Source organism: Salvelinus fontinalis, chromosome 37 (assembly GCF_029448725.1).
Source record: "Salvelinus fontinalis isolate EN_2023a chromosome 37, ASM2944872v1, whole genome shotgun sequence".
NCBI lineage: Eukaryota > Metazoa > Chordata > Actinopteri > Salmoniformes > Salmonidae > Salvelinus > Salvelinus fontinalis.
The window spans coordinates 18,634,563-18,660,414 of NC_074701.1; the positions used below are offsets into that span (position 1 = coordinate 18,634,563).

At 43.5% G+C, this 25,852-nt stretch overlaps 1 protein-coding gene across 3 annotated transcripts in view; it reads left to right on the forward strand.

Moving 5' to 3' along the window:
- The first annotated feature begins 622 nt into the window (after positions 1–622).
- Positions 623–25,852, forward strand: part of rasgrp3 (RAS guanyl releasing protein 3 (calcium and DAG-regulated)) — a 55,370-nt gene continuing 30,140 nt past the window's right edge. The window contains exon 1 of one of the 3 annotated variants that reach the window (XM_055902273.1): positions 623–919. The gene's annotated coding sequence lies outside the window, so the exon portion shown is untranslated. Of the gene's footprint in view, positions 920–15,550; positions 16,289–25,852 lie in introns of those variants that run through there. The other 2 variants (XM_055902275.1, XM_055902274.1) reach the window with 2 other exon arrangements.

The following is a 25,852-nucleotide window of genomic DNA, read 5'->3' on the forward strand; positions in this document are numbered from 1 at the left end:
CAGACAACCAATGGTTGCGTGCCACATCGTCAACTGTGTCACAGATTGCTATAACATATGATGTGGTTTGCTGATAAGTAAAATACCTATCCAGACGTTGTAAGATCAGGCAGGTGTCGGCATTGCCTGGGCAGAGGAATGTGCCACTTGTCTGGACTGTACACCTGTTCTCCACCTGTCTCTCCGGTGCTGTACCAGGGCATGGTAAGGGAGAGAAGTACAGTATCTCTTTTGATTTATACAGCTCCTATTTGAACAGAACAGACCCTCTTCTTCCACTTCAGGATTTGTCTTAAATCCATACCACATGTGATTTTCAAGCAGATTTGCGATGAAGGGACGAGAGCTTGGCAGGCGTGTGTGTGCGTGTGCATGCGTGCGTTTGAAAAATATACTTAAACGTGTGAGCGTGTGTACGTGCATGTATGGAGGAATTGTTTTATTGGCTGATAAAACTCTACTCTTGCAGCCAGAACTGCTTCACATAGCTTCAAATGACATTAGAGGAGAGATAGTTGCATCAGCCCCAGAGAGGAGAGTTCTGAGGGAAAGTAGGAGAGAGCACTGATTATAAGAAAGAGAGCGAGAGGAGAGATTGTGTGTGAGAGAGCAAAAATAGTGTGCGAGAGAGAGAGTGAGAAGAAGAGAGGGCTCAGAGGCTAGAGAGAGAGGGCAGGCACACAGACGGCTGTGGTCACATGCTCCTCTCCCCTCTCTCTTCAGGCGTGATGTTTTTGTTTAGCCTCCAGAGCAGCTGGGAGTGAGAGCCGTTCGCTCGGTCAGAGAGCCCCGCACAGCACACAGTGTTGTCTAAGCATGAGTGGACAGTTCCCCACAGCATGACCAGAGTCGGTACGCAACTACTCCTGTCCCGCTGAGACTAACACTGAGAGGAAACGATACTGAAGAAGAGACAGAGGTAAGAGCAATATGCTAATCAGCAAATTCAGCTGTTCAACTGACACTGGAGACTATCACATCACCACTGTGTCTGTCGTACTGGGCATATGCACATCATCTTTTCACCTGAATGTTGGATGAGACAGGAGTGCGCTGTGTTGTTATTGGAGGATGATTGTTTGGGTGAGAGTAGAATGGGATGTACTGTATATATATATGTGTGTGTGTGTCTATCCATCTGTCCTGAAGACAGTAAATCTAGCTGGGCACTGTGTCAGCATTCCCATGGTGTGTGTTTGGAGCGTGACAGATGACATCACAGAGGAGTGGCTCCCTGACAGCCTGTCATCACTCATTGAGATTTATGAAAGGAATTTCATTTATTAAAAGGCAGTAGATTTGGGGGTTGTGGGGGGGATGAGGCAACTTAGTTGCAGTAATGATGATCACACATCTTGCACACAAGCTGTCCTTGTGTAATCAACATAGAGGATGCTTATATAGTAGGGATGTGCATCTCTCCTTTCATGAACGATTCGATACGCAACTAGATACATGGGCTCCGATACAGGAACGATACGTTTTAGTTTGAAACGATTCGGAGCGATTTAGTTTGATTAGGGGAACGATTTGATGCTATTCGATACGATTCAATTAACTTTTTTTGTATGAACACATTCATTTTCCATTTTAATTAAAGTAATATCTGCTGCTGATGGGAGCTCAGGAGCTGGGCCTCTCTGAGCTGGATCTGTCTGAGATGACTTCTCTAAGCTGAGTGGCACTCTTTTAGTGTGTATGTCTGTGTGTCAATTTCAGTGGTGTGTGTAGGCACCTGAGCATCTACCACCCCACTATCAGATTAGGGTGGGTGTCAATTTATGCTTTTTGTTCCCCCATCTTTTAACTGAAATCACCACCACCTACTGATTAACTTGTAATTTTTGCAGATTTTTTTTTTTTTGTCCTAGTACTGTCAATATTTATCTTTCGAAATTAGCATGACATTTAGCCAATTAATAAAATGCAACTTTTGATTTTACCCCTGTCTCTAAAGCAAATGGTTTGCTTTTCCTGTCCTGACCAGCTTGTAGTCCTAAAACCCGGAAATGAGTTACCTCTGGTTCGTTCAGCCATCCCTACGGGAAAATGAATGGTGAAAGAAAAGGGTTTTGGAATAAACTGTGAAAATATGGTCTGAGGTTAACACAGGCTTAAAATATCTTATATATTTTGTTATATGAGATAATAGCAGTCAGTTAACATGACCTTTTTGAATTTTGAAGCCTTTATGTGATTTATGTTTTTTATTATTACATAAATTCTTCAAATTTCACAAAAAGTGACGTTAGCTGATTATCTCATAGAAATAAACGTGTAAGATCTCCTAAGCCTGTGTTTGCTACAGACCTTATTTTTGGCATTTATCCAAAAACCCAACAAAAACCTGCATAAGTTTTCCTCATAGGCTTTGTCCAGTGAACCATGGCGGAGTTGGTGCCTACAAAAAGACGCCATTACTAATTCTCTCTATGATTGCGACCATACACATCTCGAAAAAATGATTGATGCCCTTTATGAAATTACCCTATTCATGTAAAAATTACCAAATACACTGACTGTTTAAAGCATGTTTAAAGCCTTCTGGATGATAGCGGGGTGAACAGGCAGTGGCTCGGGGTGGTTGTTGTCCTTGATGAACTTTTTGGCCTTCCTGTGACATCGGGTGGTGTAGGTGTCCTGGAGGGCAGGTAGTTTGCCCCCGGTGATGCGTTGTGCAGACCTCACTACCCTCTGGAGAGCCTTACGATTGTGGGCGGAGCAGTTGCCGTATCACCGTATCACCGCTACTCCATGTGTAACTCTGTGTTGTTGTCTGTTCACACTGCTATGCTTTATCTTGGCCAGGTCGCAGTTGCAAATGAGAACTTGTTCTCAACTAGCCTACCTGGTTAAATAAAGGTGAAATAAAAAAAAATAAAAAAAAAACTGCTCCGTGCATCAAAGCGGGAACCGAGAGACTGAAAAACAGCTTCTATCTCAAGGCCATCAGACTGTTAATTAAACAGCCATCACTAACATTGAGTGGCTGCTGCCAACATACTGACTCATCTCTAGCCAGTTTAATAATGAAACAAATTGTGTAATAAATGTATCACAAGCCACTTTAAACAATGCCACTTTATATAATGTTTACATGCCCTACATTACTCATCTCATATGTATATTCTGTACTCTATACCATCTACTGCATCTTGCCTATGCCGTTCGGCCATCACTCATTCATATATTTTTATGTACATATTCTTATTCATTCCTTTACACTTGTGTGTATAAGGTAGTTGTTGTGAAATTGTTAGGTTAGATTACTTGTTAGATATTACTGCATGGTCGGAACTAGAAGCCCAAGCATTTTGCTACACTTGCATTAACATCTGCTAACCATGTGTATGTGTCACGTTCCTGACCTTATTTCCTTTGTTTAGTCTTTGTTTAGTTGGTCAGGACGTGAGCTGGGTGGGTATATTCTATGTTATGTGTTATGTGTTTCATTGGTTTAGGGTTGTCTAATTGGCCTGATATGGTTCTCAATCAGAGGCAGGTGTTTTACGTTGTCTCTGATTGGGAACCATATGAAGGTAGGCTGTTCTCACTGTTTGTTTGTGGGTGATTGTTCCTGTTTGTGCGTTATTTGTGTTTTATATATTCTCAAGTTCAGGGCTGTAGCGTCGTTGGGTTTCGTTTTGTTTATTGTTTTGTTCGTCTTAAAAGAAGTATTCAAATGTGGATACATACCACGCTGCGATTTGGTCCTCCTCTCCTTCTACCAACGACGAGAGTCCTTACAGTATGTGACAAATACAATTTGATTTTGATTTGATAAGTATTTATGTTGAACCTGAACTATCAACATAAAATCTGAATGATTGAATACATTTGGTTATGGTAACAATCAGTAGCGGTGCTAGGGTAAAATCACTGAGCAAGCCAAGCCAGTAAAAAAGCCATATTACAACTTAGGTTGTGATAATTGCATTGTTTGCTCTATAACCCATTTGTTCAAACGCCACCGTGATATACAATTAGGCCGCTATTCCAGCCTCATTTAAACTTCAACATATAAAAATCAAATCAACAGCCCTATATATATGCTTAGTTTAATACACCTTGAAAACAAACCTAAAGATACCCAAAAAAATGTATTCCAATCAATGTTGCTAAATATCATGTGGCTGTCCATGGCACTGATGTGTTGGTGCATGCGCAAGTAAAACACCCTACTTGTAGACTAGTTGAACGCCAATGCCATCCTCCTCTTTTTCATGTTTGCAAACGGTCTATAGCTCTGTCATACAGTACACTTTTAGTTTTTGTTGTCATAGGCTACCTAGCTAAAATGCTTGCTAGCTTGAGTTCCTCGCATGGGCAACAATGAACCGGTTAAGTTAGCTAGCTAGTTAATGTGAGCCTACTAGGCTACATCTAGGCTAAATATTGAACTTTAATCGTCTCAGGCCAGTGGCACCACATATTAATTTATGATTTACAGCATTATAATGATTGGCCTGTACAGAGAATTAAGTGAAAACCACAAGTCCAAATCCCCATCTACATCCATGGCTTAGGAAAGGGACAATTTAGCAAGCTAGCTTGTGCAGGACATCAACACAAGCAAACTGGAAACAGAATCGTTTTTCAGAAAATTACGTTTTACAAAGGAAGGGATTTCATTGGTCTGAAGCCAAATCCAAACTGCCCTCCCTTGGGAGGGTGTTTTGCTGCACCGGGACAACCCACAGTTGTGCTCAGCTCAACGCTGATTGGCTAATTATTATCAAGGCAGGTCAAATGCTTGCTGGCATCAATCAATCAAATGCTACGGCGGCAACATTTTGGTCCAGACAGCATCAGATACATGCGCTACACATATGAGACAGTCGTGCTGTTTCCCTCGCTTGGGTGATTTATCTGGTGAGATTCAGCCACTTGCGAATTAACGGAAAATTATGAAAACACAGAGAGGAAAGGTACATTTTAAATGTTAATGTATTTATTGGTCAAATATTTGGGGAAGGCTGGCTTTCCCTTGGCATCCATGAATACACCCAACTAGTAACAGTAAACCCAGCAAATTACATTCGCTGTCGCGATTAAAGCCTATGATTTGACATTGCAACTGTCATTTTACAAGCATCTGAATGCTGAAGTTGCCGAGCAAATGTATGAATAGCCTAGAACAGCGATAGGCCTACCTCTCATTTGTATGAGAGGCTGTCTGTCACGGCCGTCAAAAGGAGGAGACCAAGGTGCAGCGTGGTAAGCGTACATATTCCTTTATTTATTATGACGCCGACAATAACAATAAACAATCCAAAACAACCGTGAAGCTAAAGGGCTATGTGCCACAAACAAAGGTAACTTCCCACAAAGACAGGTAGGAAAAAGTATGGTTCTCAATCAGAGACAACGATAGACAGCTGTCCTTGATTGAGAACCCTACCCGGCCAAAACATAGAAATACAAATAATAGAACTAAAGAACATAGAATACCCACCCCAAATCACACCCTGACCAAACCAAATAGAGACATAAAAAGGATCTCTAAGGTCAGGGCGTGACAGTGCCCCCCCCAAAGGTGCGGACTCCGGCCGCAAAACCTGAACCTATAGGGGAGGGTCTGGGTGGGCATCTATCCGCGGTGGCGGCTCAGGTGCGGGACGCAGACCCCGCTCCACCACTGGCTCACCCCACTTTGGTGGCACCTCTGGTGCGGGGACCCTCGTTGCGGGCCCCGGACTGGGGACCCTCGTAGCTGGCCCCGGACAGGGCACCCTCGTTGCGGGCCCCGGACTGGAGACCGTCGCTGGAGGCTCCCGACTGGAGACCGTCGCTGGAGGCTTTGTGCCATGGATCATCGCTGGAAGCTTCTTGCCATGTATCATCGCTGGAGGCTTCTTGCCATGGATCATCACTGGAGTGAGGAGACATATGGGCAGTCTGGTACGTGGAGCTGCCATAGGGCTCACCAGGCTGGGGAGACATACAGGAGGCTTAGTTCTGGGCACAGGCACAGGACTCACCAGGTTGGAGAGACATACAGGAGGCTTTGTCCTTGGCAGAGGCCCCGGATACACTGGGCTGTGGAGGCGCACTGGAGGTCTCGAGCTTAGAGCTGGCACAACTCGTTCTGGCTGGATGCTCACCCTAGCCCGGCACTTGTGGGGAGCTGGGATGTAGCGCACCGGGCTGTGAACGCGCACTGAAGACACCGTGCGCTCCACCGCATAACACGGTGCCTGACCAGTACGACGCTCGCCATGGTAAGCACGAGGAGTTGGCTCAGGTCTCCAACATGACTCAGCCAATCTCCTCGTGTGCCTCCCCCCAAAATGTTTTTGGGGGGGCTGCCTCTCGGGCTTCCTTGCTAGCCGTATTCCCTCGTAACGCTGGGCCCCTTTACCCGCTGCCTCCGTCTTCCTCAATGCTTCCATCTGCTCCCACGGCAGGCGACCCCTTCCGGCCAGGATCTCTTCCCATGTCCAGGATCCTTTGCCGTCCAGGATGTCCTCCCATGTCCAGTCCTCCTTACCACGCTGCTTGGTCCGTTTGTGGTGGGAAGTTCTGTCACAGCCGTTGAATGAAGAGGACCAAGGTGCAGCGTGGTGAGCGTACATATTCCTTTATTTATTATGACGCAGACAAAAACAATAAACAATCCAAAACAACCGTGAAGCTAAAGGGCTATGTGCCACAAACAAAGTTAACCTCCCACAAAGACAGGTGGGGAAAAAGGGCTACCTAAGTATGGTTCTCAATCAGAGACAACGATAGACAGCTGTCCCTGATTGAGAACCCTACCCGGCCAAAACATAGAAATACAAATAATAGAACTAAAGAACATAGAATACCCACCCCAAATCACACCCTGACCAAACCCAATAGAGACATAAAAAGGATCTCTAAGGTCAGGGCGTGACACTGTCTCCCGTACTGTGCGGCGTGCACACACTTATCTGACAGTCATACACAGTTACATGTATAAAATCTGCATTAATTCTGTCACAACAAACAAGGTATTTTCTGAATGAAACAATATGAGTAAAAACATTAATGATCTGGCCATTCGTACATTTTGAATCGGTTTTGCCATCACTGCAAAGGGTGGGTACTTTGAAGAATCTCAAATATAAAATATATTTTTATTTGTTTAACACTTTTTTTTTTACTACATAATCCCATGTGTGTTATTTCATAGTTTTGATGTCTTCACTATTATTCTACAATGTAGAAAATAGTAAAAATAAAGAAAAACCCTTGAATGAGTAGGCGTGTCCAAACTTTTGACTATCAGGTCCCAGTCAGATAGCAGCCTGGGATAGACAGCCTGTTAATACAACTTTTCAATAATTAACCTTTACTAACAGGTTCTCCTCTCTTCCTTCTCTTCCTTTCCTCTCTCTCGCTCTCTCATCACCGCTGCCACTATCTGCCCCACCTGCATCTCCCAACTGATGTTAATTATGGCCAGCACTGCAGGCGACTCAGAGGGAGAGATAAATCACTACCATGGGAGAGTTCTCTCCTCCTAACCCTCCTCCTTTCCCCACGTTTATTTTTCTCTCCTCTCTTTTTTTGCCCTCTCTCTTACACAAACACAATCTCTCTCTCTCATTATTATCTCACTCTTTCCCTTTCCTTCCCTCTGAAAGAGAGAGATGTTGCTTATAAACAGGGCAAGGTGATTGGCTAGTGTACTGTTTGGTTATACAGTACAAATATGACTTGAGATGGCGAAAGACAAGTATAGGGACAAAGTGAAGGAGCAATTTGGCAGATCGGACACAAGGCGTATGTGGCAGGGGCTCTTAACGATCACGGATTACCAAATGAAAGCCAGCCACATCACGGTCACCTACGTCACCATACCAGACGAGTTAAACACCTTTTTCTCAAGATTCGAGCACAATGACCCTGAGCTGCAGAGAGCCCCCGATGACAACGTGGGCTAAACACTCAGTCTCCACTGAGGACGTTTGTAAGTCATTCAAACGTGTTAACCCTCACAAGGCTGCCGGTCCAGACGGCATCTCTAACCGTGCCCTCAGAGCATTGCAGACCAGCCGGCTGTTGTACTAGGCTAGTCAGTTAAGAACAAATTCTTATTAACAATGACGACCTACCCCGGCCAAACCCGGACGACGCTGAGCCATTTGTGCGCCGCTCTGTGGGACTCCCAATCACAGCTGGATGTAATGCAGCCTGGATTCGAACCAGGGACTGTAGTGACGCATCTTGCCCTGAGATACAGTGCCTTAGACCGCTGCGCCACTCGGGAGCCCCATGAAGGGCTTCAAGAGTCAAAGACCATATCACCTCCTCCCTCCCCGACACACTCGTCGCTCTCCAATTCGCCTACCACCCTGACAGATCCACGGACAACGCAATCGCCATCGCCCTTACCCACCTGGACAAAATTAATGCATATATGAGGATGCTGTTTATCGACTACAGCTCGGCCTTCATTACCATAGTGCCCTATAAGCTCATTACAAAGCTTACAGCCCTGGGCCTGAACTCCTCCCTATGCAACTGGGTCCTGGACTTCCTGACGGCCGCCCCCAGGTGGTGAAGGTAGGCAACATTACCTCCTCGACACTGATCCTCAACAAGGGAACCCCACAAGGGTGCGTCCTCAGTCCCCTCCTATATTCCCTGTATACCCACGACTGCGTGGCCTCACACAGTACTAACTCCATCATCAAGTTTGCTGACGACACAACAGTAGTAGGCCCCTTACTTTTTTCAATCTTTACTAACGACATGCCAATGGTTTTGAGTAAAGCCAGTGTGTCTATGTATGCGGATGACTCAACACTATACACGTCAGCTACTACAGCGACTGAAATTACTGCAACACTCAACAAAGATCTGCGGTTAGTTTCAGAATGGATGTAAAGGAATAAGTTAAGTTAAATATTTCTAAAACTAAAACATTGTATTTGGGACAAATCATTCACTAAACCCTAAACCTCAACTAAATCTTGTAATGAATCATGTGGAAATAATGCTTGGAGTAACCATGGATTGTAAACTGTCATGGTCAAAACATATTGATACAACAGTAGCTAAGATGGGGAGAAGTCTGTCCGTACTAAACCTCCATGCATACCCCACAAGAAATGCCACCAGAGGTCTCTTCACAGTCCCAAAGTCCATAACAGACTATAGGAGGCGCACAGTACTACACAGAGCCATGACTGCATGGAACTCTATTCCACATCAACTCACCTTAGGGAACTGCGTGGACTGTGAAGCAACACTAACATAGGCACAGACACATGCATACACACGATAACATACACACACATGGATTTTCTGTTGTAGATATGTGGCAGTAGAGTAGGGGTCTGAGGGTACACACTTAATGTGTTGTGAAATGTATTGGAATGTTTTTAAAATGGTATCACTGCCTTCATTTTGCCGGACCCCAGGAAAAGTAGCTGCTGTCTTGGGAGCCACTAATGGGGATCTATAATGAATATAAATACAAATCACCAACAATGACGAGACAGCCTACAAGGAAGAGGTAGGCACTCTGACGGTGTGATGCCAGGTAAACAACCCCTCCCTCAACGTTAGCAAAACAAAGGAGTTGATTGTGGATTTCAGGAGAAACCAAGCTGGACACGCCCCCATCCTCATCAACTGGGCTGCCTGTGGAGACGGTCAATAACTTCAAATTCCTCGGCGCACACATGTCAGAGAAGCTGAAATGGTCTAACCACACAGACACCGTAGTGAAGAAGGCACGACAGCGACTCTTCGGCCATTACCTTAGGGCACTCAGTGTTCTACAGGAGCACCATCAAGACCATACTGTCGCAAGGCTCTTCAGAGGGTGATACGTGCAGCCGAACACACCATTGTGTGCACACTGCCTGCCCTACAGGACACCTACAACACCAGGTGTCGCAGGAAGGCCAAGAAGATCATCAGGGACCCCAACCACCCAAGCCATGCCCTGTTCTCCCTGCTTCAATCACTCAGACACGGGCAGTACAGGAGCATCATGGCAAAAACTGAAAGACTGGCCAATAGTTTCTACCCTCAGACCATCAGACTGCTGAATAGTCAGCTACCTGCTCCCCCTCTCCCCTGCTACTCCCCCTATGGACTCCCCCACCCCCCTCAACTCTCACTTACTTGCTGCTCCCCCTATGGACTCCCCCACCCCCCTCAACTCTCACTTACCTGCTGCTCCCCCTATGGACTCCCCCACCCCCCTCAACTCTTACTTACCTGCTGCTCCCCCTATGGACTCCCCCACCCCCCTCAACTCTCACTTACCTGCTGCTCCCCCGATGGACTCCCCCACCCCCCTCAACTCTCACTTACCTGCTGCTCCCCCTATGGACTCCCCCACCCCCCTCAACTCTCACTTACCTGCTGCTCCCCCTATGGACTCCCCCACCCCCCTCAACTCTCACTTACCTGCTGCTCCCCCTATGGACTCCCCCACCCCCCTCAACTCTCACTTACCTGCTGCTCCCCCTATGGACTCCCCCACCTCCCTCAACTCTCACTTACCTGCTGCTCCCCCTATGGACTCCCCCACCCCCCTCAACTCTCACTTACCTGCTGCTCCCCCTATGGACTCCCCCACCCCCCTCAGTCCCCTATGGACTCCCCCATACCTGCTGCTCACCCTATGGACATTCTTTCTCCTGCTGCCCCCCCCAACAGACTTTTACTCTGCCCCCACCCCGACGACATTCGTCACTGTTGCAGTTGCTAATATGTATATTCTAACTTTTTTCATTACAATATTTATTGTTTTTATTTCACTCAATGGTCAGGCTTCTCCCCTTATGGTCATTCCCCCACATCCCCTAAACGTCTTTACTCTGCCTCCACCCCAATGGACATGTACAGTTGAAGTCAGAAGTTTACATACACTTAGGTTGAAGTCATTAAAACTTGTTTTTCAACCAGTCCACAAATTTCTTGTTAACAAACTATAGTTTTGGCAAGTCGGTTAGGACATCTACTTTGTACATGACACAAGTAATTTTTCCAACATTTGTTTACAGACAGATCATTTCACTTATAATTCACTGTATCACAATTCCCGTGGGTCAGAGGTTTACATACACTAAGTTGATTGTGCCTTTAAACAGCTTGGAAAATTCCAGAACATGATGTCATGGCTTTAGAAGCTTCTGATAGGCTAATTGACATCACTTGAGTCAATTGGAGGTGTACCTGTGGATGTATTTCAAGACCTACCTTAAAACTCAGTGCCTCTTTGCTTGACATCATAGGAAAATCAAAAGAAATCAGCCAAGACCTCAGAAAAAAATGGTAGTCCTCCACAAGTCTGGTTCGTTCTTGGGAGCAATTTCCAAATGCCTGAAGGTACCACGTTCATCTGTACAAACAATAGTACGCAAGTATTAACACCATGGGACCACGCAGCCGTCATACCGCTCAGGAAGGAGATGCGTTCTGTCTCCTACAGATGAACGTACTTTAGTGCGGAAAGCGCAAATCAATCCCAGAACAACAGCAAAGAACCTTGTGAAGATGCTGGAGGAAACGGGTACAAAAGTATCTATGTCCACAGTAAAACGAGTCCTATATCGACATAACCTGAAAGGCCGCTCAGCAAGGAAGAAGCCACTGCTCCAAAACCGCCATAAAAAAGCCAGACTATGGTTTGTAACTGCACATGGGACAAAGATTGTACATTTTTGGGAAATATCCTCTGGTCTGATGAAAAAAAAGAACTGTTTGGCCATAATGACCATCGTTATGTTTGGAGTAAAAAGGGGGAGGCTAGCAAGCCGAAGAACACCATCCCAACCGTGAAGCACGGGGGTGGCAGCATCATGTTGTGGGGGTGCTTTGCTGCAGGAGGGACTGGTGCACTTCACAAAATAGATGCCATCATGAGGAGGAAAATTATAGATAGATATATTGAAACAACATCAGTCAGGAAGTTAAAGCTTGTTTGCAAATGGGTCTTCCAAATGGACAATGACCCCAAGCATACTTCCAAAGTTGTGGCAAAATGGCTTAAGGACAACAAAGTCAAGGTATTGGAGTGGCCATCACAAAGCCCTGACCTCAATCCTATTGAAAATTTGTGGGCAGAACTGAAAAAGCGTGTGCGAGCAAGGAGGCCTACAAACCTGATTCAGTTACACCAGCTCTGTCAGGAGGAATGGGCCAAAATTCACCCAACTTATTGTGGGAAGCTTGTGGAAGGTTACCTGAAACATTTGACCCACGTTAACAATTTAAAGGCAATGCTACCAAATACTAATTGAGTGTATGTAAACTTCTGACCCACGGGGAATGTGATGAAAGAAATTAAAGCTGAAATAAATAATTCTCTCTCTACTATTATTCTCACATTTCACATTCTAAATAAAGTGGTGATCCTAACTGACCTAAGACAGGGAATTGTTACTAAGATTAAATGTCAGGAATTGTGAAAAACTGAGTTTAAATGTATTTGGCTAAGGTGTATGTAAACTTCCGACTTCAACTGTATTTATTCATCACTGCTACAGTTGTACATAGTTAAATTTATATCATTTTTAAACAAACATTTTCATTATTTTATTTCACTTAGGTTTCGAGCTCCAACATGCAGGACTAAGATTTGCACTGTACCCTGCAATCACACCTGCAACCCTGTACATGTGACTATTAAACACTATCTGAATCTCTTTCTCCAGCAAGGCTACACAGATTGTTTTTTGCAGAGCGGCCATGGGCCGGGGCTCTTGTTTCCATTAAACTCTGGGGTTATTTATAGTGTGTGTGTGTGCCACCGGCCTCACCGCACGTCACTAACACACACAAATACACACACCAGAGGAGGCTGGTGGGAGGAGCTATAGGAGGACCGGCTCATTGTAACGGAATAAATGGAACGGCGTCAAACGTGTGGTTTCCATGTGTTTGACACCGTTCCATTTATCAATTCCAGCCATTACAATGAACTCGTCCTCATTTTGCTCCTCCCACCAGCCTCCTCGTGTGTGTGTGTGTGTGTGTGTGTGTGTGTGTGTGTGTGTGTGTGTGTGACGTGTGGTGAGGTCGGTGGCTGGGTATGTACTGACTATTATCAAAGACAGGTTTACTTACAAATAAACCTTGATGAATCCCAGGTTCACCATACAAGAGATAGCTCCAACAATCAGAGTGACATTAACCTAAATTTACAAATCATTTCCCCCAAATGCAAATACCAATGTAGCCATATGGCGGCATATTTCATAGCACCCGACAAAATGACACACTGCTAAACTCAGCACAGCTATTGACCAATGTAGCATTCAAAGTTACAATCAAAATTACTGAGAAATGTAGTTCATAACATTAAAAAAAGGGACTCATCGTAACAACATTCTAGCTTGATAAATCAAATGCATCAGAAGGATATTGTCTATTGACCCTATTCCCATGTTCATGAGGATTTTGGCTGTTCTCATGTTATCTAGTCTCATGTTCACCCCCTCCCCCCAACCCACAAAAGGAAAATGTATTTAGGCCTAGCTTTAAGTGTAAATGAAGTCCATTCGTCTGTCCTTCAGGGTGAACCTCTGGGTTATCAAACCGATCATAGAAAGTGTCAAACTCTTGTGGATGGGGAGGAAGGCATGCACCCCTGCTGCCTTTCCTGATGTTTTGATGCAGTTTTAGCACATTTTTTGACTTTGAGCATAAAAAACACCAGGATCACGGTGGAAAAACATTAGATGACATTAGATAACGACACATAAAAACAAATGTAATACTTTTTTGGCGTGCATGTCACTGATGTGTGTGTGGATTGGCAGTGCTCACTTGCTCCACACTTGTCTGTGTCTGTGTTTCACTGACTGTGCCGAAAGAGAGTATGATAGAGGGAGAGAACGACCACGTGAAAGACAGGTTTGTGATGGTGAGGGCTCTGTTTTGGGCAGAAGAACCCAGTTGGGAGCAGTGTAGGTAGTACATTTGAGGCGGTCAGGGGAGTGGTCTGTTACTCTGGAAGGCTGGGTTAAAGGATGTGAGTAGTACTATACTTCCTGGACAGTATTAAGAACATGCTAGAAGGAATAAGAATGTTAATGCTTAGTAGACAGGTAGCTTGAAGTTGTGGCTTTGCACACTCTCTTTCTACTTGCTGATGTCCAGTTTGACTGGCCTCTGACCTATATACTATTTTTACTTTACATTTATCGTTTTATGTGTAATTGTCCAGTCAGACAGGGCTCTTCCACAAACTTTTTTTATTTCAGTTTTCTTCCCTGCTTGCCCATGAATACCACTTGGAAATGAATTGACGCCCGCTAGAGTCCGGGCCCCCCTGGTTGAGAATCCCTTTTCTAGGAGTATGTTTGTGCACGTTCCAGTTCTGCCACCATTTGATTGGAGGAGAAAGGGAGAAATATCCCATCCACTGCCCCCTACCACCACCGCTTTCCTTAATAACAGACGTATGACGTCGGTGTAACAGCAGAAAGCACTTAGCAACCATCAGAGGGTCCATGTGCTGTGCCCCCCCCCCCCCTCCAATGTCCTGATGCCCCACCACAGACCCCAGCGGCCCATGTGTAAGCGCCTCTGTTTACAGGTAACTGCTCACAACAACTCATGTGGAATAACCAGATTTCCCACAATGCAACATATTCTACCGTATGTCGTCCACCTCCTCTATCTGAGACAATTGTTCTGGATCAGTAAGCAAACTCCCCGTTGCTGGAAGCCCATAACTGTTTTGTTTTCTGTTTGTTTGTGAAACGCTCTAAAAATGAGCGAGTTTGAAGCATTGACTTCCATTGACAAGAGGACCAAATACAGAATGAAGACCTGCATGCATGAATCATACCCTTGTAAGTCAAAGATCTTACATAATAGATGAAGTGAACTGCGTGACAAAACAGTGGGACCTACAGTACCACAATGCTTTCCAAAACAAGAAGAACTTATACTGATTCAGAATACAGAATGAGATGGGAAAGGGAGGACAGATGACAACATTGTTGTTGGAAACATTTTGAAAATGTCAACAAACCATTCACAATAAGTGTTGAGAAAATCCAAAACTGAGACAAATCTATTTGTCATATAGACAATGTTGCGACTTTTTTGATTTAAGGAATGATATTCTGTTGGACCAGACTAACTGCATTGGAGGGCAAAGACCTGAATCATTAGTAATCATTTTATCAAGATTTCTAGTCCCAAGAAAACCATAGGCATCGGTACACTCTTCTTGGAGTAGTTGAAACTGCTACCAACATCTTTTTTTCTCCATATATGAACGGATGCTAGTGTGGAAAAGTCACACATTGCCTCAATATTGTCTCTTTATGTCAAAAGGCTGCATACCATATGTCACCAGTATCATTGGAGTAAGAGTAACATTTTCATATGAGAGCAGACATTGAAAGGAAGACTTCTCCTGAGAAGTGGTAATGCAGTGTTAATGGGCGCGGATGTTCTGTAGAAGCCCATGGTCCATTGTTGCTTGTTACTTGCACGCCCAAGCGACAGGATATGCAGTCATTGTTTTTGTTTAGTTTTTAGTTTTTAGACTCTGGAGAAGACAAAACGATGTGTGCAGCGTCAGAGGGGGCTGGGTTTGCAGCATGCGCGCACATACACGCACATACACACATACACTGAAGTTGACTGAACACGGATGGGCTCCCTAAGTGTCTGTTACATGCTAACTCTCTCTTTGCTGCTCCAGAGAAGGGGAATTGATTGGGATTCTATTGTTGAGGACCAAATAGTTTCAGCCCCGTCCCTTTGAGTGAAAGCAGACATCTGTTAGCCAGGGTTAGTTCTCTGATGTATCTCTGGATATTTTCACTTGGTTTAAATTAGTGTCTTTGGTGGAGTGACCGCAATCCTTGAAAGAGAGATTGATTTGGTGAAAGAGAGAACGACAACAACCCCCTCCTCTTTAAGGTATTGTGACACATTTCCTGCCCTCCTCTTTTCCACTTTACCTTGTGTTGGCCCTATTTTTAGTCCAGCCCAGGGAAACAGTCAGGTAGAGGCAGGAAAACTAAGTTGGGAAAGAATAGGAGGAAGTCTACTTGCCATTTAGACAAACAATCAGCGGTCTAGCAGGAGTGAACTGCTGCGCTTTACGAGGAGAGAGAGAGGGGACAGCGAGAGGTACAATAGAAGTGGGTCAGCCACAGAAAATACCAGAGAAGATACACAGTACTGGAGCAGTATGCTGGTGTTTCCAGTGAATGAGTATGAGTAGGAGCAGGCCATGCTCTTTAGGTGGATTTGAGTCTCCCAATCAGAGGCCATGTGTGGAAGGTGGTGGATCCAAGTCATCTACTGGTAGGACCTGACTGTTCTTCCTGAGGTAGGTGAGGCCGTGCTAAACAAAAGTTACATCTTCAGCTCTAACACAAGCTCTTCACTTTGTTTTGGGCAGTTGAGGCTGCTGAGTGGAGGATGGTTCATAATAATGTCTGGAATGGAGTCAATGGAGTGGTATTAAAACGTGATTTCCATGCGGTTGATACCATTCCATTGACTCCATTCCAGCCATTACTATGAGCCGTCCTCCCCTCACCAGCCTCTATTGGTTTTTGGGTCTGGTTGTAGCCAGACCCCAACATAACCATAAACTTTTTGCTTTGTGACTGTTTTCAGTACCTATTTGTCCCTCTGCTTTTCTGACAAAGTTTGAACGTTCTTGCACTGTCAAAGTGACATTATGTCAGTGTAATCTGGCGAAACATTGTGATGGTGGTTAGCAAGGTGCGGAGAAGTTGGAGGACTCTGCAAAGGTTTATGCTTTCAACATGGTGGGGTTTTCTTTATGGATTATCTTAATTGGCTGCTATAATATGACTCCATTTGAGCATGTATGTGGATTGAGCATTAGTTAATGTTTGAGCTCTGTTAGAATCCGCTCAAGCTGAGAAGTCAAGCTGAGCGTGCGCTATGCTCAGAATGTAGACCCCGATACCAAGGGAATGACGTTGCCTGAGATAAGAAGGGGGCGCACTTCATTGAAATGACATCCATCTGACGCTTCCTCGCTCCCACAATGCATACCTGCAACAAGAGAGCCCTCTTCAACAGACCCTGCTTGATTAATTCACAGATCACAATGTTTCTTTTAATTGTATACACCAGTCTAAAAATTAGGGCACAATCAGAGTGTGGACAAGATCAGGACAAAGGACAGATGTTAGAACCAGGTATTAACAGGGCTTTAGTGTCTTTTCTCTCTGTATTCTGTTGGAACATTTGCATAATGAACCCTTTGAACTTCTCAGATCTCTTAGGGGCGATTCCACGCCAGGATAGTCTGAAATAATTGAGGTATTTCAGATTGTTCTGGCAATTCTCACATAGAAAAGTAATTGGGAGAAAGGATGTTTGACATGCTTTTTACATGTGTATCACAAACCATCTTTCGGAAAATCCGGATGTAAGCGGGCATTTTAGACACTATGGTCCGTGGTACCATACATGATACAGACAACATCTTGGTATACTACTTATAGTGTGCTCTACCTTATGGAGTATGTCTAGATTCTGAAACACAATTTTATTCATTTATTCAACATTTTAAATATTAATATCTGTTTAAAATTAAAACGTTTTTCTTGAGATGTTCATATTTTTAATGTTTTTAAATGATTGCAAATGTTTTTCTTCAGAATCTAGACATACTTTGTATGTTAGCGGACACTTTGAGGAGTATAATGATACCAAGATGTCGTCTGTGTCCTGTACGGTACCACGGATCATAGGGTCTTACAGAAGACATGTTTAGGTCTAAAAAGGTCCTAAATTGCCACTTTCATCATGAAAAAAATGAAATGTGTGATACAAATGTAAAAAGCATGTCAAACATCCTTTCTCCCAATGAAGTTTATATGTGAGAATTGCAAGAACAATATTTTCGGGCTATCCTGGCGTGGAATCTCCCTTAGTCCAGAGTTAATGCAAAGCGTGTTATAGTACAGCGCACTATATAAACAATTATTGAAGGTAATTTAAGTTGGGCAGACATGCGCATCATTTACCATATCGTGCGGTGCTATAACACACATTACATTGAAACATCCCGATAGTGTATTTCAATGTGTACATATGGGTTTGTTATTGTGTTGTTATAATGACCTCAGCCACTTCAGAGACATGGTTGGGTTGAGGTGTTTGAATCAATACAGTGGTGGTCAGGCGATGGTGATGGTGGTTGTTGTCAAGGAGGGATTGTAGAGATGTGTGTGTATTGAGGTTACTTTAGAGGATTCATCATATCCTTCTGAAAATAATAAATAATGGCAAACTGTTCCATATTTCTATAGTGGTCTTAAACCTGCTATAAGAAGACACCCTTTGTGTTGAAATATACTTCTTTTTTTTTGTACTGCAGTGCTAATCCTCAGCCCAAATGCGCCCACATTCATATACTGTAGCAGTGTGTCTAGCTGAGGGATTGCCAGTAATGACCATTGAAGTGTTCCATAGCTGTGTAGAGAGTGGTAACAATGGTAAACTTCCTGGAAAACACACAGAGAGGACCTCCTGTCAATCAGTGAATCAAAGAACAAGACATTACTCACTGGGCACAGACGTCAGTTCAACGTCTAGTTTTGATTTAGTTTTGAAAAGTTGGGTAACAAAATATTAAATGCCCTTACATTGATGTCTTCTTGCAAATCCATCAGTTTCCCACGTTAATTCAACGTCATCACATAGATATTTTTGATTGAAATGACGTGGAAACAACGTTGATTTAACCAGTTTTTGCCCAGAGGGTACACACTTTCTTGGAATACGAACATTTATCATAAGCAAAACAATTATAGCCATTCTCCACCCAAGGCCAATAGTATGGGATCCATGTCAGTAGGATTAGGAAAAGCCATGCAGCTCTGTGAAAAGAAATGACTGTTTTATAAACTGCTAAGGCCTTGAATCCATCAAGGATTCTGATCAATGATTTGTGTGACAACGTTACAGAGAGACAACGATGATACTCCCACAAAAATGCTAATCTTCCCTGTTATTGCTTATGATGAGAGGTTAGCATCTGTTGTTATAGCTTAACTTTCATACTTGTCATTATTAATCATCCGCTCATTCATTTTCTTAACCATTGCAGCATTGAGAAAATTCTAACCTGCTCACTTTGAAAGAAAATTACTTTTATGTCTAAATAATAAACATATGTATGAAAATACCCTCAAACAAAAGGTGATTCTGTGCAATTGAGTCGTATTGCTTATTTGATCTCAAATCCCATATGCTGGAGAATAGAGACAAAATACAAATTCTAGCTTCACTGTCCAAATACTGTACATATGTTAAAGACTGTATTAGTGTTGCCATAGGTTGCACAGTATTATGGAAAAGGTGCAGTAGAGTTAAGCACAGGTGATGTTGTAACGGGTTGAGTGACTGGTTGCCGGGAAGTCAGGCGCAGGAGAGCAGAGATGGGTGATAACAGGAGAACTTTCATGTACACCCTGGCCCAAAGGCACAGGCGAGGCAGCACAAAGCACAAACACGGTAACATGAACCGGATTAAACAAAACAAACAAACCTAGGTTTGAAACAAAACCTAGCTCAAGCCAGCCTGTAGTGTAACACCCTACACAAAGAACAATTCCACACACAGACATGGGGGAAACAGAGGGTAATATACATTTAGTCTGATGAGGGAACGTGAACCAGGTGTGCGGGAAAACAAGACAAAACAAATGGAAAATGAATGGTGGAGCGGCGATGGCTAGAAGACCGGTTATGTTGACCACTGAACGTCGCCTGAACAAGGAGAGGGACCGACTTCGGTGGAATTCGTGACAGATGTTAATTAAAACCCATGTCAGTTAAATCCCACATCCTCTATAGTTGATGTCAGTTTAAACCCCAAACTCTATAAGTGATGTTAATTAAAAACCATCCTCATTACGTGATGTCAATTAAAACCCCATTCTCTATAGGTGATGTCAATTAATAGCGCATCCTCTATAGGTGATGTCAATTACAACCCCGTCCTCTATAGGTGATGTCAATTAAAACCCACTTCCTCTATAGGTGATGTCAATTAAAACCCCCTCCTCTATAGGTGATGTCAATTAAAACCCCATCCTCTATACGTGATGTAAGTTAAAACCCACATCCTCTATAGGTGATGTCAGTTAAAACCCACATACTCTATAGGTGATGTCAATTAAAATCCCTTCATCTATAGGTGATGTCAATTTAAACCCATATCCTCTATAGGTGATGTAAATAAAAAAACATTCCTCTATAGGTGATGTCGATTAAAACCCACATCCTTTATAGGTGATGTCAGTTAAACCTCATCCATTATAGGTGATGTCAGTTAAAACCTCATCCTCTACAGGTGATGTCAGTTATAACTCCTTTCTAGTAATGGTTTTAATTAAAAAACCCATCCTGTATACGTTATTTCAATTAAAAACCCATCCTGTATACGTTATGTCAATTAAAAACTCCATCCTGTATACGTTATGTCAATTAACTCCATCCTGTATACGTTATGTCAATTAAAAACTCCATCCTGTATACGTCATGTCAATTAAAAACCCATCCTGTATACGTTATATCAATTAAAAACTCCCTCCTGTATACGTTATGCCAATTAAAAACCCATCCTGTATACGTTATGTAAATTAAAAACTCCATCCTGTATACGTTATGCCAATTAAAAACCCATCCTGTATACGTTATGTCAATTAAAAACCCATTCTGTATACATTATGTCAATTAAGAACTCCATCCTGTATACGTGGTGTCGATTTTAAAACCCATCCTGTATTCGTTATGTCAATTAAAAGACCCATCCTGTATTCGTTATGACAATTTAAAAACCCATCTTGTATACATTATGTCAATTAAATATTCCATACTGTATCGATGTCAATTAAAAACTCCATCCTTTATAAATTTCAATTGAAACCCCGTCCTCTATAGGTGATGTCAATTAAAATCCCGTCCTCTATAGGTGATGCCAATTAAAATCCCATCCTCTATAGGTTATGTCAATTAAACCCCCCCCCCCCCCTTAGAGAGCCTTTTTATTTCTCTATTTGGTTAGGTCGGGGTGTGATTAGGGTGAGCATTCTAGTTTTTCTATTTCTTTGTTGGCCGGGTATGGTTCCCAATCAGAGGCAGCTGTCTATCGTTGTCTCTGATTGGGGATCATACTTAGGCAGCCTTTTTTCCACCTTTAGTTTGTGGGATCTTGATTTTGTATAGTTGCTGTGTAGCCTGCAAAACTTTAAGTTTTGTATTTTATTTTTGTGTGTGTTCATCAAAATAAATGATGTACGCTTACCACGCTGCACCTTGGTCTGATTCTTCCATCAACGAGCGTGACACATCCTCTATATGTGATGTAAGTTACAACCCACATCCTCTATAAGTGATGTGAATTAAAACCCCATCCTCGATAGCTGATGTCAATTAAAACCCCGTCCGCTATATGTAACAGTATAACTTTACACCGTCCCCTCGCCCCGACCTCGGGCGCGAACCAGGGACCCTCTGCACACATCAACAACTGACACCCACGAAGCGTCGTTACCCATCACTCCACAAAAGCCGCGGCCCTTGCAGAGCAAGGGACAACACTACTTCTAGGTTTCAGAGCAAGTGACGTAACTGATTGAAACGCTAGTAGCGCGTACCCGCTAACTAGCTAGCCATTTCACATCCGTTACATATAGGTGATGTCAATTAAAACCCCATCCTCTGTTGGTGATGTCAATTAATACCCCATCCTCTATAGGTGATGTCAGTTAAAATCCCATCCTCTATAAGTGAGGTCAGTTAAAACCCCATCCTCTGTAGGTGATGTCAGTTAAAACCCCATCCTCTGTAGGTGATGTCAGTTAAAACCCCATCCTCTGTAGGTGAGGTCAGTTAAAACCCCATCCTCTGTAGGTGATGTCAGTTAAAATCCCATCCTCTATAAGTGAGGTCAGTTAAAATCCCATCCTCTATAAGTGAGGTCAGTTAAAACCCCATCCTCTATAAGTGAGGTCAGTTAAAACCCCATCCTCTGTAGGTGATGTCAGTTAAAAGCCCATCCTCTTTAAGTGATGTCAGTTAAAACCCCATCCTTTGTAGGTGATGTCAGTTAAAAGCCCATCCTCTTTAAGTGATGTCAGTTAAAACCCCATCCTTTGTAGGTGATGTCAGTTAAAAGCCACGGCCTATATAGGTGTTAATTAAAAAACCCATCCTGTATGCGTTATGTCAATTTTAAAAATCCATCCTGTATAGATGTCAATTAAAAAACCCATCCTGTATAGGCGATGTCATTTAAAACCCCCATTCTATATAGGTGATGTCATTTAAAACCCCCATTCTATATAGGTGATGTCATTTAAAACCCCCATTCTATATAGGTGATGTCATTTAAAAACCCCATTCTATATAGGTGATGTCATTTAAAACCCCCATTCTATATAGGTGATGTCATTTAAAACCCCCATTCTATATAGGTGATGTCATTTAAAACCCCCATTCTATATAGGTGATGTCAATTGAAAACCCTATCCTGTGTACAGTGCTTTCGGAAAGTATTCAGACCCCTTGACTTTTTCCATATTTTGTTACATTACAGCCTTATTCTAAAATGGATGAAATCGTTTTTTCCCCTCATCAATCTACACACAACAACCCATCATGATGAAGCAAAAACAGGTGTTTAGAAGTGTTTGCAAATTTATTAAAAATAAAATACTGATATCACATTTACATAAGTATTTAGACCCTTTACTCAATACTTTGTTGAAACACCTTTGGTAGCGATTACAGCCTGGAGTCTTCTTAGGTATGACGCTACAAGCTTGGCACACCTGTATTTGGGGAGTTTCTCCCATTCTTCCTTGCAGATCCTCTCAAGCTCTGTCAGGTTGGATGGGGAGCATCGCTGCACAGCTGTTTTCAGGTTTCTCCAGAGATGTTCGATCAGGTTCAAGTCCGTGCTCTGGCTGGGCCACTCACAGACATTTAGAGACTTGTCCCAAAGTCACTGTGTGCTTAGGGTTGTTGTCCTGTTTGAAGGTGAACCTTCGCCCCGGGTCCTGAGCACTCTGGATCAGGTTTTCATCAAGGATTTAATTAAAAAATATATATATTTTACCTTTATTTAACTAGGCAAGTCAGTTAAGATCAAATTCTTACTTTCAATGATGGCCTAGGAACAGTGGGTTAACTGCCTTGTTCAGGGACAGAACGACAGATTTTTACAGATTTTTACTCAGGGATTCGATCTTGCAACCTTTCGGTTACTAGTCCAACGCTCTAACCACTAGGCTACCTGCCACCCCTCTGTACTCTCTGTACTCTCTGTACTCTCTGTACTTTGCTCCGTTCATCTTTCCCTCGATCCTGACTAGTCTCCCAGTCCCTGGCGCTGAAAAACATCCCAACAGCATGATGCTGCCACCATGCTTCACCATAGGGATGGTGCCAGGTTTCCTCCCGACGTGATGCTTGGCATTCAGGCCAAAGAGTTCAATCTTGGTTTCATCAGACCAGAGAATCTTGCTTCTCATGTTCTGAGAGTCCTTTAGGTGCCTTTTATAAAACTCCAAGCGGACTGTCATGTGCCTTTTACTGAAGAGTGGCGTCCATCCATTTCCACAGAGGAACTCCGGAGCTCTGTCAGAGTGACCATTGGGTTCTTGGTCACCTCCCTTACCAAGGCCCTTCTCCCCCGATTGCTCAGTTTGGCCGGGCGACCAGCTCTAGGAAGAGTCTTGGTGGCTCTCCCATTTAAGATTGATGGAGGCCACTGTTCTTGGGGACCTTCAATGCTGCAGACATTTTTTGGCACACTTCCCCAGATCTTTCCCAGACGTACCTCATTTGCACTTTTTGTTTTCTTTTGTTCTACTGTATTATTGACCGTATGTTTTGTTTATTCCCTGTGGAACTCTGTGTTGTTGTATGTGTCGAATTGCTATGCTTTATCTTGGCTAGGTCGCAGTTGCAAATGAGAACTTGTTCTCAACTAGCCTACCTGGTTAAATAAAGGTGAAATAAAACAATTTTTACAAATCTGTGCCTCGACACATGTCTCGGAGCTCTACGGACAATTCCTTCCACGTCATGGCTTGATTTTTACTCTGACATGCACTGTCAACAGTGGGACCTTATATAGACAGGTGTGTGTCTTTCCAAAACATGTCAAATCAATTGAATTTACCACAGATGGACTCCAATCAACTTGTAGAAACATCTCAAGGATGATCAATGGAAACAAGGATGCACCTGAACTCAATTTTGAGTCTCATAGCAAAGGTTCTGAATACTTATGTAAATAAAGTGTTTCTGTTTCTGTATTTTTTATACATGTTTTCGCTTTGTCATTATGGGGTATTGTGTGTAGATTGATGAGGAATTTTTGTTGTTGATTTAATCATGATTAAATCAAAACGATTTAATTATTTTAGAATAAGGCTGTAACGTAACAAAATTTGGAAAAAGTCAAGGGGACTGAATACTTTCCGAATGCACTGTAGGTGATATCAATTAAAAACCCTGTACTCTATAGGTGATGTCAGCAGGCATTTAGTGTCACTCATTAGGGCTGCTGTAGGTAGGATTAGTAAGGCTGCAGGCCACTATTCAGGCCATTATCTGCTCAGTGATCAGAAGAGACATTCGACTGGCTGGGGCGTGCATACACAAACTCTCTCTCTCTCTGTCTGTGTGTCTCTCTCTCTCTCACGCCTAACAGCAAACGGCTGTGGTGGGCAGCTGTTGCTCTCTTCCTGCCAAATCATTGAGCAAGGCTCTAGCCATGTGTGTCTACAACAACATCTGCCCTTGCCTCATCCTCTGTGTGTGCCCTGACTGTCTGCTGCATGGGCTCTGTTCAAATACTCCAGGTCTGGATGCCATACCTTATGTCTGCTGTGTTTTTCTCTCCTTTTTGATGTGTGTGTGCGTGTGTGTGGGCCTGTGCGATTGGTGTCAAAGTGTGTGGATGTATGTGTACGTGCGGTATTGGGGGGGGTGTTGGTTTTCTGAGCAGAGCTCCTTTGAGTTTTTGGCGTGTGGGGTCACATGGGGGCTGTGTTACACTGCTGCAGGCTGTGTTTACAAACAGGAGGAGAACCAGGGTACCGTACTGCACTCTACCATGGGACTCTACTGCAGCCAGAAGCAGCCTGGTGCACTGGTCTGGTCGACTATATCTAAGATTGTGTAGCCTTTGGGAAGAATGATCTTTGCCCTGGACTTACTAAAGGCTGACATTGTTGCCATGCCTTTTGGTGGTAAGACTGCACATTGATGTATTAGGACATTTTCAGTGTTTATAATATGTTAAAGACAATGACTGAGATGCTTGTGGCACTGTTAACAGAGCATTTTGAAACAGACAGAAAAGGCTTATGTAAAACCTTATTGTTGTTGTACATCTTACTTTGCTCTCTGTATGTACTATCTATTTGTTGTTGGTGGCTAAGAGACTGCTTGTATTGTTGTCTGACTTGGGGTTGATGTGTGCTGTATTTTGTTTTTGCCAGAGGTCAACAGGGCAATGTGCTCTCGCTTCTCTGTGTTGCAGTTGTCTGTCAGAGCAGAGGAAGAGAGTGGTTCTTTGATGCTGAGCTAGTGACACCAGTGGTCTGGCTAGTGACACTAGTGGTCTGGGAAGTGTGTGTGTGTGTGTGTGTGTGTGTGTGTGTGTGTGTGTGTGTGTGTGTGTGTGTGTGTGTGTGTGTGTGTGTGTGTGTGTGTGTGTGTGTGTGTGTGTGTGTGTGTGTGTGTGTGTGTGTGTGTGTGTGTGTGTGTGTGTGTGTGTGTGTGCAGAGGAAGAGAGTGGTTCTTTGATGCTGAGCTAGTGACACTAGTGGTGTGTGCGTGCGTGCAAACCCCAGGCAGAAACACTTGCTTATTGTTGAGGGGACAG